The 16,141-nt window shown below is 33.7% G+C and overlaps 1 protein-coding gene across 5 annotated transcripts in view; it reads left to right on the top strand.

The window, feature by feature from the left end:
- Positions 1–16,141, top strand: part of LOC132790715 (klarsicht protein) — a 171,910-nt gene that overhangs the window by 30,928 nt on the left and 124,841 nt on the right. For all 5 annotated transcript variants that reach the window (XM_060799353.1, XM_060799355.1, XM_060799360.1 and 2 more), the window contains one exon: positions 12,923–13,098. The gene's annotated coding sequence lies outside the window, so the exon portion shown is untranslated. Of the gene's footprint in view, positions 1–12,922; positions 13,099–16,141 lie in introns of those variants that run through there.

The raw sequence follows: 16,141 nt of genomic DNA on the forward strand, positions 1-16,141 counted from the left end.
CTTGTTGTGTTGTGTCTCCATGGCGCTGAAACAGAAGCAACATGCAATGCCAAAATGTGGAATGCGGAGGCGGAGTTTGCACTCGAGGATGGAGCACTCGCTGTTGCAGTTGCAAATGGAGAAATGCTGGAGAAGGTGGCAACGTCGTCGTCGTTGTCGTCGTCGTCATTTGGCTACTGTCTCTGCTGTCTGGTCGCTGTGGTCAGCTGTCGCTGTTTGAATGTGAAATGTGGACTTGCATTTTTTGCTTTTTTGGCTCCTTCGGCGAGCTGTTTTCCATTAGGTAAAATGAAATTTATATCATGTAATTTAGTGGACAGCTTTGCGGGACACCCACGTAATCCGGTTGCCGGCGCCAAATGTCCGCCAATTGACATTTCCACCTTGGGAAAGTCAAGTGAAACTTCCGATTGCAAAAGTGCATACTTTGTATTACTCTTTTTTTTGGCATCATCAAGTTCTTTTACTGCACACACATCGTTGACTTACTTTCTTAGCTGTCGAGCTGCCTAACTGCCTGCCATTTGTTGCAGTTTTTGTTGTTTTAGTTGTTGTTGCTTCTAACGGTCTTTTGATCGTTCTCACATTTTCACCTGCTGCCAGCCTGAACAATTTCTCCCATCAGTTTTGGCGCATAGCCCAAAAAGTCTTGACAAATTAATAAACAAGCCATCAAGTGTGGACCCCCTCTTTCACTCTCTCGACACTGTTCAACAACTCTCAAACAACATGTGCTACATGTGTGTGCAACTCTTCTGGCTCCATGTCGACTCCCCATTAAATGTTGCAGCCATTTGTCAGCCTCCCGGCGATTTTAGCAAATTGCATTCTTAATGGACACTGCCAAACCCGCGGGCTGCAAAAGTTGCTATGCAAATGGCTCAGACAGTTCCAAATTCGCACTCCTCTGAGTGAGTGTATGGCCAAAATGTGTGTTTTTCTGAGTCTGTGTGTGATGTTCGTTAAGCGCATATTTTGTGGCAAAAAAAAAAGCTGTTGATGTGTAAAAATAATGCCCGAGTTGCAAGTGCCTGAAATTTGAAAATAAAGAATGATGAGTTGAAAGAAAGTTCTTTGGAGTGTTGGAATAGCTTTTCTATTTCTTAATTAAGTTTATTTTTAAATGATAAAGAGATTACTGTAAAATTTGGCAATAATGGAATAAATGTATAAACTCGGTAACTTAAAATTATTCGTACAGCTGTGAATTTTGAAATAGCAGTGCGACAGAAAAACAAACTAACTAACGGATGATAAATAGAATGATGACGTGACAGGCTTCGCTTATTCTTAATTAGTTTTTTTTAAGTTGTTAAGCAGTCCTATGAAACTCAGTAATAATAATTGAATATATAATATAATATAATATAACCTTCTTTAAATGCTAATTAACAAAGGGGTAAAGATTTTGACATGAAAGAAAGTTCTCTGTACAATTGTAGTAGCTTTTGCTTTTTCTTAATTAATATAATATGTTTCAAATGTTGTAACTGTTTCTTAACATATACAACTCACCTATAATCGAATATATAGACTTGGTTTATATTTAAAATTATCCTTACTGCAAATAGGAAAATAGAATGACGACATGAAAATGTGCAAAATATTGATGTCATGAAATTAAGCTTTATTGCAGTAGATTTGTTTTATCTTACTTAATTTTATAAAATATGTTTCAACTGTTTCCTAAAAAATTCAGCAATAATTCATTATGTAATCTTAGTATCTTTACATTAAATTCCCGCACTTCAGTATTTACTTTTTATCCTTACTAAAAATGGGGGAAAGCATGAAGACGTGGAATAAAATTGTTTACTAAAAATTGTAGTTATAATCGGACATACAAATTTGTTAGCTAACATAAAATGAATGCTTATGAGTGCTTACTTTCTATCTTTACTAAAAATAAATAAATAAATACGAGTTTATCTGTGACATGAGGGCTTAAAGCAATATGGGCAATTCTCAAAAAAAGGTAAACCACGACCGAAAAAAAAAATCTTCACATTCATCGTATTTTTTTGTATAATGTCATAAAGAAATATCCAAATTTTCATAATACAATGGATCCGTAGCATATCTCCGTAGTTTTTATAAAAAAATTTGCCTGCAAACTGAAAAAATGTAATTTTTTCACTTTTAGCTCCTTTTGTATGCATTTTTATGTTTTATTATTTCACAAAGAAAACATATGATATGTTTGCTCTTTTTCTACCTAATCTCTTAATAGCAATCCAATAATAAGATAAAAAATGCAAAGTGAGCGAAAAAATGTTCAATTAACTGTTTATTTTTATTTTGCTTCTTATCTATGTTCAAATCGTACGTTCGCGACCGAAAACATCATTTTATTGTAATTGCTCCGCAATAAGTGCAAGCAGGTGAATGAAACTTCGCGTGTTAAGTGATTTTGGTATATATATTTTAAATATAAAAATCGTTGGGGTTACTCAAACCAATCTTTTTTTATTGATTGTCAAAGTAGCGTACGTTCGCGACCTTACCTATAAGCATATGTCGATTTTTAGTAGCGTCGCATGGATTTAAAAAAATTTTTTTTTTTTGTTTTTGAAAACTATGTCGTTTGCAATTACTTATTACTTGTTAGTTATTACTTATTATTTATTACATATTTTTCTTGCTATTAATAAATTTCAGTACATATTTCATATTTAATAAAAATTTATTTTTTTTTGCTTTTAAATGTTATTAGACACATTAAATTGAGTTAAATCCGTTTGTTTTTATGAAATAAAAAGTTATTAATAAAAAAAAGTTGTGGTAAAAATAAAAATTTAATAAATAAAACAACATGGAAAAATCGTACGTTCGCGACCGTACGTTCGCGACCGGAACTTAATTAAATTAAAAATAAATAAATGGAGATATTTTCTTAGGAGTAGACTTAATAGAAAGCTATATGATTCTATTTTAAAAGTAAAGTTATTTCTTTAAAATATCCCGTCTCAATTCGCAGAGTTTTGCATTTTACTGTATTAAGCCAAAGTCGACTTCCATTTTGCGTATGTTCGCGACCGCATGTTTTTTGACAATATTATGAAAATTAAAAATCGATAAGCCCCATAATTTACACTAACCAAAGAGCTAAACAAATGCTATCGAAGAGTAAAAAAAAAGTTTCAGGAAACGTTTGTTTTCGATTTTATTTTTTTTTAATTTATCTCGTACGAACGTACGTTCGCGACTTTGAGAAATGCCCATATAATGAATAAACATTAATAGTCGAGTGCACAGATTAAATAGTCTAATCTGCAAGTCTCCTAATTAGTGAAATACAATCAGTCAATGCGATTTCTATTATAGCACTCGAATCTAATCAGCTTCGCTCTTAATGGAAATACTTATCAAAATTAATTGTAGGCTCATTTTGTATTTTGCATTTCTCTTTTCTGCTTAAATTTGCTGCAGTAGTTTAGTTTCGTTTTGTGTCTTGTTTAACTGTCGTTAGCAACTGCTTGAAATTTATTGTATTTTTACTTTCAATTCGATTCAATTGAAGTAGCTTCAATCGCAATCGTCAGGCACAACATAAATATACACACACATACTATATGTATACAGTGTGTATGAATATTTGGTTTCTTTAATTGCCTGACAATTAACAATGCAAATTGCAGAGAAACGCCACCTGGCGGCGGTCGTTGAACGTTGCTTTGACACGCTATTCGAAGCAATAACAACAACAACACCAACAACAACAATATAAAATAACCAAATACCATTGAGAAATATTAAACATATGTAGACAAACATTTCGCTTGGGTTGTTGTTGTAATAATAATGTGTTAAATTTTCACGTGGAGCATTTCGAATATTTATCGCTGTGTTGCAACAACTAGGCATAAGATCCGCCCACAATTCAGCTGCATCCCCAAACACACACACTCGAGTGCTGCTAATTAAAATGCAACAGCCACAGCCAAAGCAAATGTTTACGACTTTTGTTCAACTAATTTTAGGGGTAACTACAACAATAACAACAGGCTAAAGCATAGGCTAAAATAGACGCCGCTTTATAAACTTGGCTAAGACACGCGATGGCCGCGAATTTCTGCAGCCAAAGTCAAAGTTTGCATGTTAGAAGACCATAAAATTGAAGCGGATTCCGTTGACAGCGCAGAGTCCACAGACAGAAGAGTGCCACAAACATTGACATTCAGTTGGTGCATGGCCACGCATATGCCACATCTGCTGTTGCTTGCCACCTCGTGTGTCTAGCGTCTATTGTGTGAATGGAGGCAACTGTCCAAGAGTGGCAGCTGTTTCCTGTTGGACTCCTTGGGGCTTCCCTTTCGACTAATCAAATAGTTTGTCCTAAATCTAGCTGTTGATGGAGGTGTTTAAGCAGTTTTTGACAATTTAGGGCAACTGAAGGAGTTGGGAATAAACCTATAAAGTTTTCTTGATCAGATAAATATAATTTTTAAAATTAGATTATTATTATTCTTAACAAGAGTGTAGAAATGATTAAGTTTGCAGATATTCACATACAAAAAAATGGATAAAAGATTTTATTAAAACATATTTCTCAATTTTTATAGCTATCAGACATCTTAATCTAGTCACTTTAAAGATGATCAATACTAAATAAAAGACCTACACTTGGACTTTTACAAACGTTTATATTATAATCTATAATAAGATTATAATGATTATATACTTCTGAGATAAAATGATATAACGACACTTACTGAAAAACTGAGTGGATTACCCCTTTCTTAAGTCTTCTTTTTATAGCAACTTTTTATTAAAAGCTATTATATATTTTATTACTAGCAAAATAGTTATACAAAAATACTGAAATTTAGCAAAATAATTATACAAAGAAATTGAAATTTTGGGGCTGAACGTATTTTAATGTACGAGTATATACTATATATTTAAAGATAATAGCAAATGGTAGAATTCAACAATCGTTTTTATTGATAAAAACTTGTCATCAGCAGTCAACAAAAACATAAAAGAATGTATACTTTTTTCAATATTTTTTTATAGTCTTATTAAAGTCATAAATCAATTGACATAAACTAATATTTTTCCACTAGCTGTAAAATTTGTTGTATTCACCAATAATAAATAACTTTTTAAAGTATCAAAGTCCTACTTAAGCGTCAAAAAACAAGTAATTCTCGCTCTCGTGGTCGACACTTAATTCGATTTCAATGGGATTTCTTTTTGAGCAAAAACCCGTCTCGGGTCGCAAGGTCTTATGCCCCATGCTGCACTTCCAGCTGTTTGCATGCCGCTCTTTTTGGGGGGCTGGTGGCAATCTGATGAAGCTTAACCCCTATGATTATTAGAGATTACTCGTATTAGAGTTAGGCCTCATTGGCTCATTGGCACGTTTCACCTGGCCCAGTGCCTTTTGCCTTTTGACAAGCTTCGATTTTCAATGTGAAAGCTAGTGCAAAGATACACATGTATCTGCTAGATACTTGTGCTTATACTTATATGAATTGAGAAAGAAGCAAAGCAGTAATAAATATGCATGTTTCTTTTTATGGGGATCCGGGAATTTATTTGGACAATAAAACGAAGACGGAGGAGGAGATCTTTAGTGTTGTTTTTTCGTTGTTGTTTGTTTTGTTTGTGGCCACCTGAGGCGATGTTGGTTGCATGTCGCTTTTTTTTCTGACCGGTATCTCAATAATTCATACGCAATTGTATTGAACAATAAATTAATCACACGAACGAAAGCTACACACACGATATAAAAACGTCATAAACAATGGCCAAAAACACAGATGTGTGTGTATTTGATATTCATGCGTATCTGTATCCGTAAGATACATAGATACATGGATGCATTTGCAAATGAATAAATATTGAAAGAGCGTGGCGGGAAATTAAAAGGCAATTTTCCGACCAGATAAAACAAAGATCGAACGTGTTTTCTACAGTGCAAAAGTCAATTAATCATTAAAGAAAATACTGTGTTCATGTGCATGTCAGGCTTGTTACCGTTGTTGTTGTTGTTGTTGTTGCAATTGATGTTGCTTTTGCTTTAGCTATTGCTGTTTGCGGTTGTTTGCCGTGTTGCGACTTTGTTGCACTCTTGAATGTTGTGTGTGTGTGCCACAGGAAACATCGCTTGGCGTCTGTCTCTCGCAATGTGTGTGTGTTTGTGTGTAAAGTAAAAGTAACAAAAACAAAAAGAAGCCGCGACAATGTGCAATAGTTGCACAATTAGAGACATTTCACAGATACCATTCGCAAATTCCAACAATCGACTTCATTTCATTTAGATCTCCTCCTACTTCGTTTGTTCGTTCGTTCCTTCCTTCACACGACAAACTCGTTTTGAGCAGGCGCAATTTAATTGTTGCACTTTTCTATTATTTATTGCACCCCGTCGTCATCGTCATAATATTGTCTACTGTCGTTGTCTAGACTCTGTAGAGTCTAGAGTCTGCCCATGAGTCAGTCAATCAGTCAGCTAAACTATTCATGTTGAACAAAAAAAGTTGTTTTCGTGTCCAGTTTATTGCTCGCACACCTTTCTGACGGAGGACCTTACATAACCAGTCGACCCAAAAAGCTAAAAATAAACCAATTTTATTGTCGTCGACAGCAATAAGGGAAAAAACTTGAGCGAGGAAGTTGAGATAGTTTATTTTGCTAATGCATAAGGCGGGATTCGAATAAATTACACTCAAGGAATTGAATTCATAAATAGATGCATTTTTTTGTGTTAGGTGATTTTTTTTTAAATGTCACGAATTGTTTCCTCAATTAAAAGTGATCTTCATAAGAAAATAAATAACAATAATTAAATCAAGAACACAAGTTTTAATTATTTTAAAATAATAATAACACATCCAGTATTGTACTGTCGCTTAAATCAAATATTACTGAATTTGTAATTTAATAATAATAAAATGGAACCATTTTCATACTTTATTTTTATTAATTATATCAATATTATTATCCTAATGAATGTATAGAAAAATAGAAATATATATATACCAAAAGCTATATTTGGTATGTCGATATACCACCATATTTAAAATATACCAAAAGCCATATTTGGTATTACGATGTAGAACTATATTAAAAATATACCAAAAGGAATATTTGGTATATCAATGTACAATTATATTAAAAATATACCTAAATCCAAATTTGGTCGATATGCCACTATAATAAAAATATACCAAGTTTATTACAATGTGCAGCTATATTAAAAATATACCAAAAGGGATATTTGGTATATCAATGTGCAACTATATTTGGTATGTCGATATACCACTATACTTAAAGCTTTATTTGGTATGTCAATATACTACAATATTAAACATATACCATAAAATATACCAGATTGTAAACCAAAGCTAAAATTATAATTGGAATAACTTCTAAGATTTTTATATGATCGCAACCCAAAAACTGTTTTCTAAAATTTATTTTATCTTCACATTTCTTTTTATGTCCATGTATTTAACCCTTTTTCTCAATTTTTCTAAAATTCAATTACCCAATTATGTATTCATGCAAAGGCATTTTCAAGCCGCTCTTCAAGTGTCGCCAAGTGTTTGTCCACAATTGGACTGATGTCTTATTTCGAGCTGAAGTTGTGCTTCGTTTGGTGGTGGATGGAAAATGAAAGTGAATTGCGATGCCAAACAAATGGAGCATCTAATTGTTGCATGTCTATATATTTTGTCACAGACATACACACAGCATGAGATGATTTTAATTGAATTGGAAGCAAAAGGAGCGAAAACGCAATGGTAACGCAAAACGTTAATAAAGCTGTAAACATATCAATTACCGACATTTCAATGCGTTAGCCGTGCCCCAATTATGGCGCTCTCTCTCACTCTTTAGTGTGTCTTTCTCTCACACTCTCAACGAGACTCCCCCCTTTTGCCTGTTGTCTTCTTCCTCTTGCAGTCAGTCATTGTGCATTGTTTTCTTTCCACTTCATCGCCGCATTGACAACTTGAAGATTTATCTGTGGCTCCATTGACAGCCATACTGAGAGACCGTCAAACGCCAAAAACTAAAGTTGTGTCTCTGGAGGAGAGGAAGCGGAGAGCGACCTGCTGGTGGGCGGGCATGAAGTGGGGAGTCTTTAGAGCCGCCTCTTTGGCTACTGTCAGTGCAGCAGCAGCGGCAGTCTGTATCTTTTTTATCCCCTCTACTCAGCTCTACTCGCTGAGTCACTTTTTCTTTCTCAACTTGTCGCCTGCCATTTTATCAAAACGAATCTGTGGCATTTCATTTGCTTCTACGGCCCACACATCTGCCGCCAAGTTTTTCCAAATGAAGTGCAATTGCAACCGCACAACTTCAACTTGAGCGTCGTCGTCAATGAGAGAAGTCCAAAGATATTTTATCTATGAGTTGTGTTTGTGTGCTTTGTTGCCGCTTTGGACTTTCGTTTGGCATCGTCGTCTAGTTGCGTCTGGTCGCGTCTCTTTTTCCTGAAAGTGAATCTCAAATATTTCTTGATTATGTGCAGCCAAGAGATTGTGTGGCAGCCAATTGACAACGACTTCGACTGCTGTGGCTGCACCCAAGGCAAAACAGAATTCGCATATGTGCGATTCAATGCAATGTAACAAGGTCATGTGAGAGATTTTTTTTACTCCTCCTCGCTTCCTCCCTGTTTATAGCCAACTAACACAATGTCGTTGTCTGTCCTCAAGTCTGTGCTGCGAATGCTGGTCATATCTCCAGCATCTTTTGGCTCATTTGGTGTTTGTCTCTTTCTTTGCTTTTTATATTGTTTTTACTTTGCTTGCTGTCTTTTTTTTTTAGTTTTTTTGTTGTATTTTCCTTTTGCCAACGCATTTCACTTTCTACTGCATTTCGAATGCATTTTTGTTTGCTACTTTTCTTGTCGCTGTTATTGCTGTTGTTGTTGTTGTTGTTGTGACGACAAGTGGGCCGAAATCGACAAGTTAAAATTTTTGCTTCTTGACGCTTTTCACTTTCATTAGCGCTTTTTGGCGTTTCCTTTTACCATATTTTAACTGACCATGAAATAATGTATTCATTTCATTTGACTTCGTTTTAACTTGTTTATTTTTTTGTTGTTGTTGCTGTTGTCGTTTTTACTTAACCATTTGCAATTCCCATGGCGTTGCCACTTGACATCCGAATCTAACATAACACTTCTCTCATATCACTCGACATGACACTCGACTTGCAATCGCCGTCCGTCTATCTGTCTCTTTCTGTTGTCAGTTCTGTCAACTTCTGTGCCTCTCAGTTTCTATGCTGCTTTGTTTGTGCTCAGGCAGCCAAAAACAAAAAACTCTTGCTTTGATTTGAATTTGTTTTTTGTGGCTTTTCTCGCTCGGCTCGTATTTACACACCTGACAGAATTTCCGTCTTGGTTCCGTGTGTTCTGCTGCTGAATCGTATTGAATTTCATTTAGATTATGCGCAAACAAAACTCAAGATATGAGAAGGCTTTAAATGTGTCTTCTACTGATGCCGCTGAAAGCTGAGTGCATTGTTATGCAACTCTGGAAAAAAAGGTGTGAAAAAAGAATAAGCTAGGAAGTTGGCAGATTAAATTTAGAAAAGAAAGATGAACTAGTTTGTTGAATGAAGATAGAAAGAATAGAGATTCGAAATAATAACGAAACCTATTATATTATTATTCTTCTATTCCTTTTTTTTAAATTGTATTTTATGTCAGAAATCTCAAATTTCTTGATTTATTACAAGTTAACTTCACGTTTCAATTAATAGAATATTTATTAGTTTTTGAAAAAAAAAATGAATGTGCTTTGAAAGAAAAAACGGTTCAGTCAAATTTACTTAAACAGATTAATATCAAGAAAAATATTCTAATGTAAATAATAATACTAATACTGTTTATAATATACAATATTTAGACGAACTAATATTTACCGAAACCTCATAAACATTCAAACTTTATTCACTTATAGTAAGCAACAACATTTCAAAATAATTTAAAAACAAATGCTAATATCTTTAAAAAAAAAATAATCAAACGTTTCCTATAATTACATTTATTATACCGCCATCAAAAAATACTTAATTAATACTTTTGCAATATTGAAGTTGTCTAAAAATATTTGGAAACAAATTTGCTAATCAAAACTTTAGTATTTGTGTTAACGGTTTTTTCTGCCACCATTAAATACTAATTTATTTATGTGGGAATACTATTTAAATTACTAAAAATAATTGAAAAAATATAATCAAACCTTTCATGGTTTTTTTTTTTATGCCACCATAAAATACTAATGAACAATGAAGTATTGAGAAACTGTATTTTTTATTATGTATTTCATTTTAATTTACATGGCTAAAAATAAATGTAAAACATATTTCGCAAATTTGATGAATTGTAACAAAGTTGCTTAAAATTTATTGAAAAAAAGTGCTATACTCTTTGACAATAATAATGAAACCTATCCGTATAATTACAAGTTCCATTAGCGCTTATTATACCACCATCAAAAACTAATTAACTGTCAAGTACTCAAAAATTTGAGCACTTTACACTTGATTTTCCCACACACGCACTTGAGAGTTCATTTTTGCCCACCAACACTTATCGTAACACCCGCATGAATCAAAATATTTTGTGGCAAATCATCGAAGCTATGCAACCTGTGAAAAGTGCTGAGAATTTTTGCTGAAAGTAGCATAAATTGAATTTATTCCCCCACCCACCAAAAAGAAAACATCGTGGCTGGGAAAGGGAACCAATTATCGCCCGGAGATGTTGAAGTCGACTTCGTCAGCTTTTTGGCCAAAACACAAGTTTACCAACTTTGGCCAATTGCCTGTTTGACCGCTGACGATCTCGACGATCGACGAAGCGCAATTGTTGTGCCCATTTCCGACTTCAACTTGACCACAAACAAACATCAACTAACCAAAGCGAGAGTGCTAGAGAGAAAAAATCGGGGGTATCTCTTTCTCTCCTCCTCTCGCTCCCGAAGCGCCTTGTTTGAGTTTTTTTTTGTTAGTGTTGCCAAAGTAAATCGCCGTTCATTTGTTTTTTCAGCGCGTTGTTCGTGCAAATTTCGCTGAGATTTCAGTTTTATTGCCAGTTTTAAGTGCAGGCATTTCAACTATTTATTTGGATTCATGTTAAATGAAGGAATTAAATCGTTTTATGGAGTAACAAACTCTTATTTTGCTTAGGTCACTGAATATGGTTTCAAAATTGAATAATTTCTATGGCAATACGAGGTTGATAATGAGGTGTAATTATTTCTTAATTAGAGGTATTGCAAAATAATTATCTAGACTTCATTATATATGAACTGATCATTATATATTAACAGAAAGGAATTGGGTTGAACAACATTTATAGGCAATTTTAATGTCGAATGTCATTAATTTTTATTATGTCTATTTTAATCATTAGAATTATTATTATTAATTTCATTATCATTATTATCATCATCATCATTATTTTTACTATCATTATCATCATTATTTTTACTATTATTATTATTATTATTATTATTATTATTATTATTATTATTATTATTATTATTATTATTATTATTATTATTATTATTATTATTATTATTATTATTATTATTATTATTATTATTATTATTATTATTATTATTATTATTATTATTATTATTATTATTATTATTATTATTATTATTATTATTATTATTATTATTATTATTATCATTATCATTATTATTATCATCATCATTATTATTATCATTATCATTACCAATATTATTGATTTTATTATTAATTCAATAATTCATTAGCAGAGTACTTACTCTTCGGCGCGATAAGCATTATTTTATTAGCGATTTTTTGCTTGGCAGTTTTACAAATTGCCCGTAAATGATATTTTCACAACTCGCATCGATCGCTGGCCCCCGTAGGCGCCCCCTTCCATTTTTTTTTTTTTGAAGTGAAGAGAGGGGCTTCAACAAGTGAGAGAGTTCGTTGGGGTTAATACGGCCAATAAATTGTTATGGCGATTTGTTGCTGATTTCTGGCCGTCGTTGCTTTATGGGCCATATTTTGTTGGCCATGCTTTTTTATGCTCGTTTTGTTTTTGGGGTCGATTTTTAAGGATTTTGCAAAAACGCCTAACGGTCAGAAAAGCGGCGAAAGAAATATTGAAATTTTCGGCCAAATTGTTTTCAATTTAATGGAGTTGGGTTGCATTTTTCATGCTTAGTCGCCGTGGAGTGCAAATATAATTAATGATAATGAATTGTTATGGACATGGACATGGATGGAGGAGTGAAGAGAGCTAAGCAAGCTGCCCACCAGCTCCGCATTTCCGAGACGCCCACAAAAGAAAATCTAGGAAAATATTTACTTGGCGGCTGGAAAATGTCGTGCGACGATTTTTTGCTTTTTGTTTTGCTGTTTCGTTGTTTTTGGGAAGCCTTGCGAATTATGTTTAATTTTATTGATGTTAAGTTTTGTTATTTTTTTTCTCTTTATTTTGATGCCTTGTTTGTTGTGGGAGTTGAAATTGGAGTTGTAGTTGATGCTGAAACTGAGACAGAGACAGCGACAGAGACAGAGACTGAAGTTGAGGTTGAGGTAAAGTTGATTTATCACTCGAGTGGCGAGCGAAAGGTTGCCATAAAAATGTTGCTAAACAAATGTTGACGCAGCCCGAGTTTGAGTTTTAGGTAAAAGTTTTCTTTATGGTTCACTTTTCGCTTTTGATTTTTCCTTATTTTTTTTTCGTAAAGTGCTTTGTGCTTTCCTTGCCGCATTATGCAATGCCCAAGTGCTAATAAAATCAGTTAACAATTTTCATTTGTTGTCATTTGTCAAAAGTGGAAGACAACACAACTTGTTGTTATTTCCGCTCCATTCGATTATTTTTTTTTATCCATTTTGCACATAATTTCTGCACATTTGTTTTTAACACGCATTTCAACTCGTTTTTTGTTTTGTTTTTTCTTTGCAGAGCTTTTGGCACAGAAAGTGAATTGAAAGGCAATTGCTGTGGTTACCTCGCACTCTCTCTCTTCCCCTCTCTCTCGCCATCTCTCGCTGATGGTGGCCAACCTCTTCCACATCCTCAACATTGGATTGGATTGGAGTGGAGCCAACAATACTGTTGGTCACTTTTCACATTCAGAGGTAAACTTCATAATGAGCTTTTAATGACAATACTCGCAATACAATAGACAATGTCAGCAAGCAGCTCACTTTATTGTTTATTAATGCACTAATGATGCTCATAATAATGTTGATTGCACTTGACATTGAAACAGTTAGCAGTGTATCGACGGCTTATATAGGTGTTTAGGTCAAGGAAACTTCAAAGTAGGTGTTACAGTTCATAAAGAAATTGCAGTAAATATTACGGAATGCAGTTTAAGTTTTAATGACAGGTTAATGACTTGAAAAAGCATAAAGTGTAGAATGAGTAATATTAGAATTAATGGAATTTTTTAAATTAGGTCAGAAAACAGCTTAAAGCATATCGATAAGGAAATCAATATTCAATCGATTTATGTTTCATGTTGAGAACTGATTACTTTAATTATTAAAGCTTTAAACTTAAAATTCTTAAGTGGGAGGGATATATAATGAATTTGAATACTTGATTATTTATTTACTTTGTTATATTTTGAGTCAGAAACTCTTTAAAAATACAAGTCAAAAGTAATCATTTGATTCTTAAGCGTGACCAAATTGTAGAAAATAAGAAATACTTTTCATAGTTTTGAATAATTAATGTTGTTTATAGAGTTTCATTATGTTGTATAATTATATATTATTACAAATGTTTGCTAATTGATTTAGTAAACTATTAGAAATGAATTTTGAAATGAAAACGCTTGTTATTTATAATTAAAGAACTATTTACTTAGATCTTTCTATAAATAGTCTCAAACACAATGAGTCTAGACTAAATTCCTTTCAAACTTGTGAGACTATTTCTGTAGCACTCTAAAAATATTTGAACTGCAAGCAAATATTTCAATGGGTCTCAATTTTCCTGCTGTTCAAATAATAATAGAAATGCAGGGTGTTGGCTTAATAAATATTATTTACTTTGAAGTCTTGTTAGCACTAATTATAGTTGGGTTTCTCATGATAGTGCCACACTGATCATTAAATCACTTTATACTTTTCGCTTTGTTTTCCTTTCTAAAGTTTCTGAAGGCGCGAGTAGTTTGATATATTTGAAGTAAGTAGGTTACAGAAAAGTCCCCCAAACTATCATTGCTACTCTCTCGCTCTCCCCCTCTTTCACACCTCCTGTTGTCACTTCTTTGTGATCACCCAGTTTTCGAGAATAAAATGCATATATCATTTCTTAAGACTCAAAGACTGTGGCATTCCATAGAGTAGAGTAGCAGCGTTGGCTTAATCAGCTCTGTCGTATCTGTTTCATAATTTATGCCAAGCCGAATGGAGACCGCTAATTTGGTAGCTTGTCTTTTCGGACTTGGTCCGAGGGAGTTATTTACAGCACCTGTCTGCGGCCATAACTTATGACTTCCCTTTTGACACAAAACACTGCAATGTAGGCGTGGTCGAATCTCTGGATATATATTTTTAAATGTATTATTTGGCTACCGATTTTTTGGGGCACACAGAACAAATGGAAACATGTTCGAGTCACAAAAAACACGGCACATTTATCATGGGGGAATGGGCCCAAAATAAAAAAAAAATAAAGCTTATAACATGTAGACAAATTTGCAGGCCAACAAAACAAATACAACACTGTTTTTTGTTGTTGTTGAGCGATTAGCAACCACTTTAGAGCGGGAGTCTTGAGTCTTGCTCTTTTTGTTTTGTTTTTTTGTGGTGAGGCAGGTGCCCCGTTGTCTTTTTATTTTGTATTTTTTTGGGGCGGTGTTTGCATGTTCAACATTTGTCCACATTGCTCGATAACTTTCGTTTCGCCACAGTGCAAAAAGCACGTTCATGTGCTTGGCTGGCAATTCTCTAATTGCACCACAAACCAACAACCAAGCAACCACCAACAACCTCCTTTTGTGCTTGTCAAACATTGTTTCGCCCCTCATCTCTCTGATCTCTAGTCTAGTTTTGGACTCGCTCTTTTCGTTCGTGTGTTTTTCACTGCATGTTCATGTCGCCCAGGCTGCTGTTGCCTGCTGCCTGCCACCTTACCACCTTTGGGTTGACAGTTTAGCATGTTGCATGTGTGGCACACGTAGGTTCAAGCTAAGGAATTTGCAATGTTTTCATTTTCAGTTGACATTTTCTCGTATGCAAATGAAGCCAAGGGTTTTTGTTGTACAGCCAGACAGCATCCTTCAGTTGTCTGCAAAAACAAGAAATTAACAAGAAAGCTACAGTCGATTGGACTTGACTATGAGATACCCGCTACCCATGTTGAATAAGAGGAAAACTGTTCGTTATTATTCATAAAATATACCAAATGAATATACCACAAAATATTGATATATACCGAATGTAATATTTGATATATTAATAAGGTACTACTTTCGAAATATATCGTACCAAAAATACAAAAAAAAAAATACCGGAGGCTATATTTGGTATATTGATTTGGAACTATTCAAAATATACCATATCAAAAATACTGAAATATACCAAATGATAATTTTGGTATATTGCTATACTCAAATTACACCATACAAAAAATACTAATATATACCGAAGTCTATTTTTGGTGTATTGATATAATGCTGAATTTAAAATACTGCATCAAAAATACTAAAATATACCGAGGGCTATATCTGGTATATAAATAAAAAAGATACTAAAATATACCAAATGCTATATTTTTTCTATTTATAGAGTACTATACTCAAGTTATACCATACCAAAAATACTAAAACACACCAAAGGCTATATTTAGTATATTATTAAAATATATTATACCAAAATATGCCGAAAATACAAAAATATTCCAAATGCTTTTGGTATATTTATTTAGTAATACATTCAAAATATACCATACACAAAGTTATAATACCCTTCTACCCTTCTGAGTAGCGGGTATAACAATTCATTGACTTAAGGTGGCTGTGCTCTAGTTTTTCCAGTTGAACCACAAGTTGTCGCCGTTGCGGTTGTGCTTGACATGCCGCATGAACTGGGTAAATTGTGCCCCCTAGGGTGGCTAAAAGGTTTCGCTTTTTGTAGCTTTGCTGGCTGATCGCAGATTATAGATTGT

This window comes from Drosophila nasuta, chromosome 3, assembly GCF_023558535.2.
Source record: "Drosophila nasuta strain 15112-1781.00 chromosome 3, ASM2355853v1, whole genome shotgun sequence".
In the NCBI taxonomy this organism is placed as follows: Eukaryota; Metazoa; Arthropoda; class Insecta; order Diptera; family Drosophilidae; genus Drosophila; species Drosophila nasuta.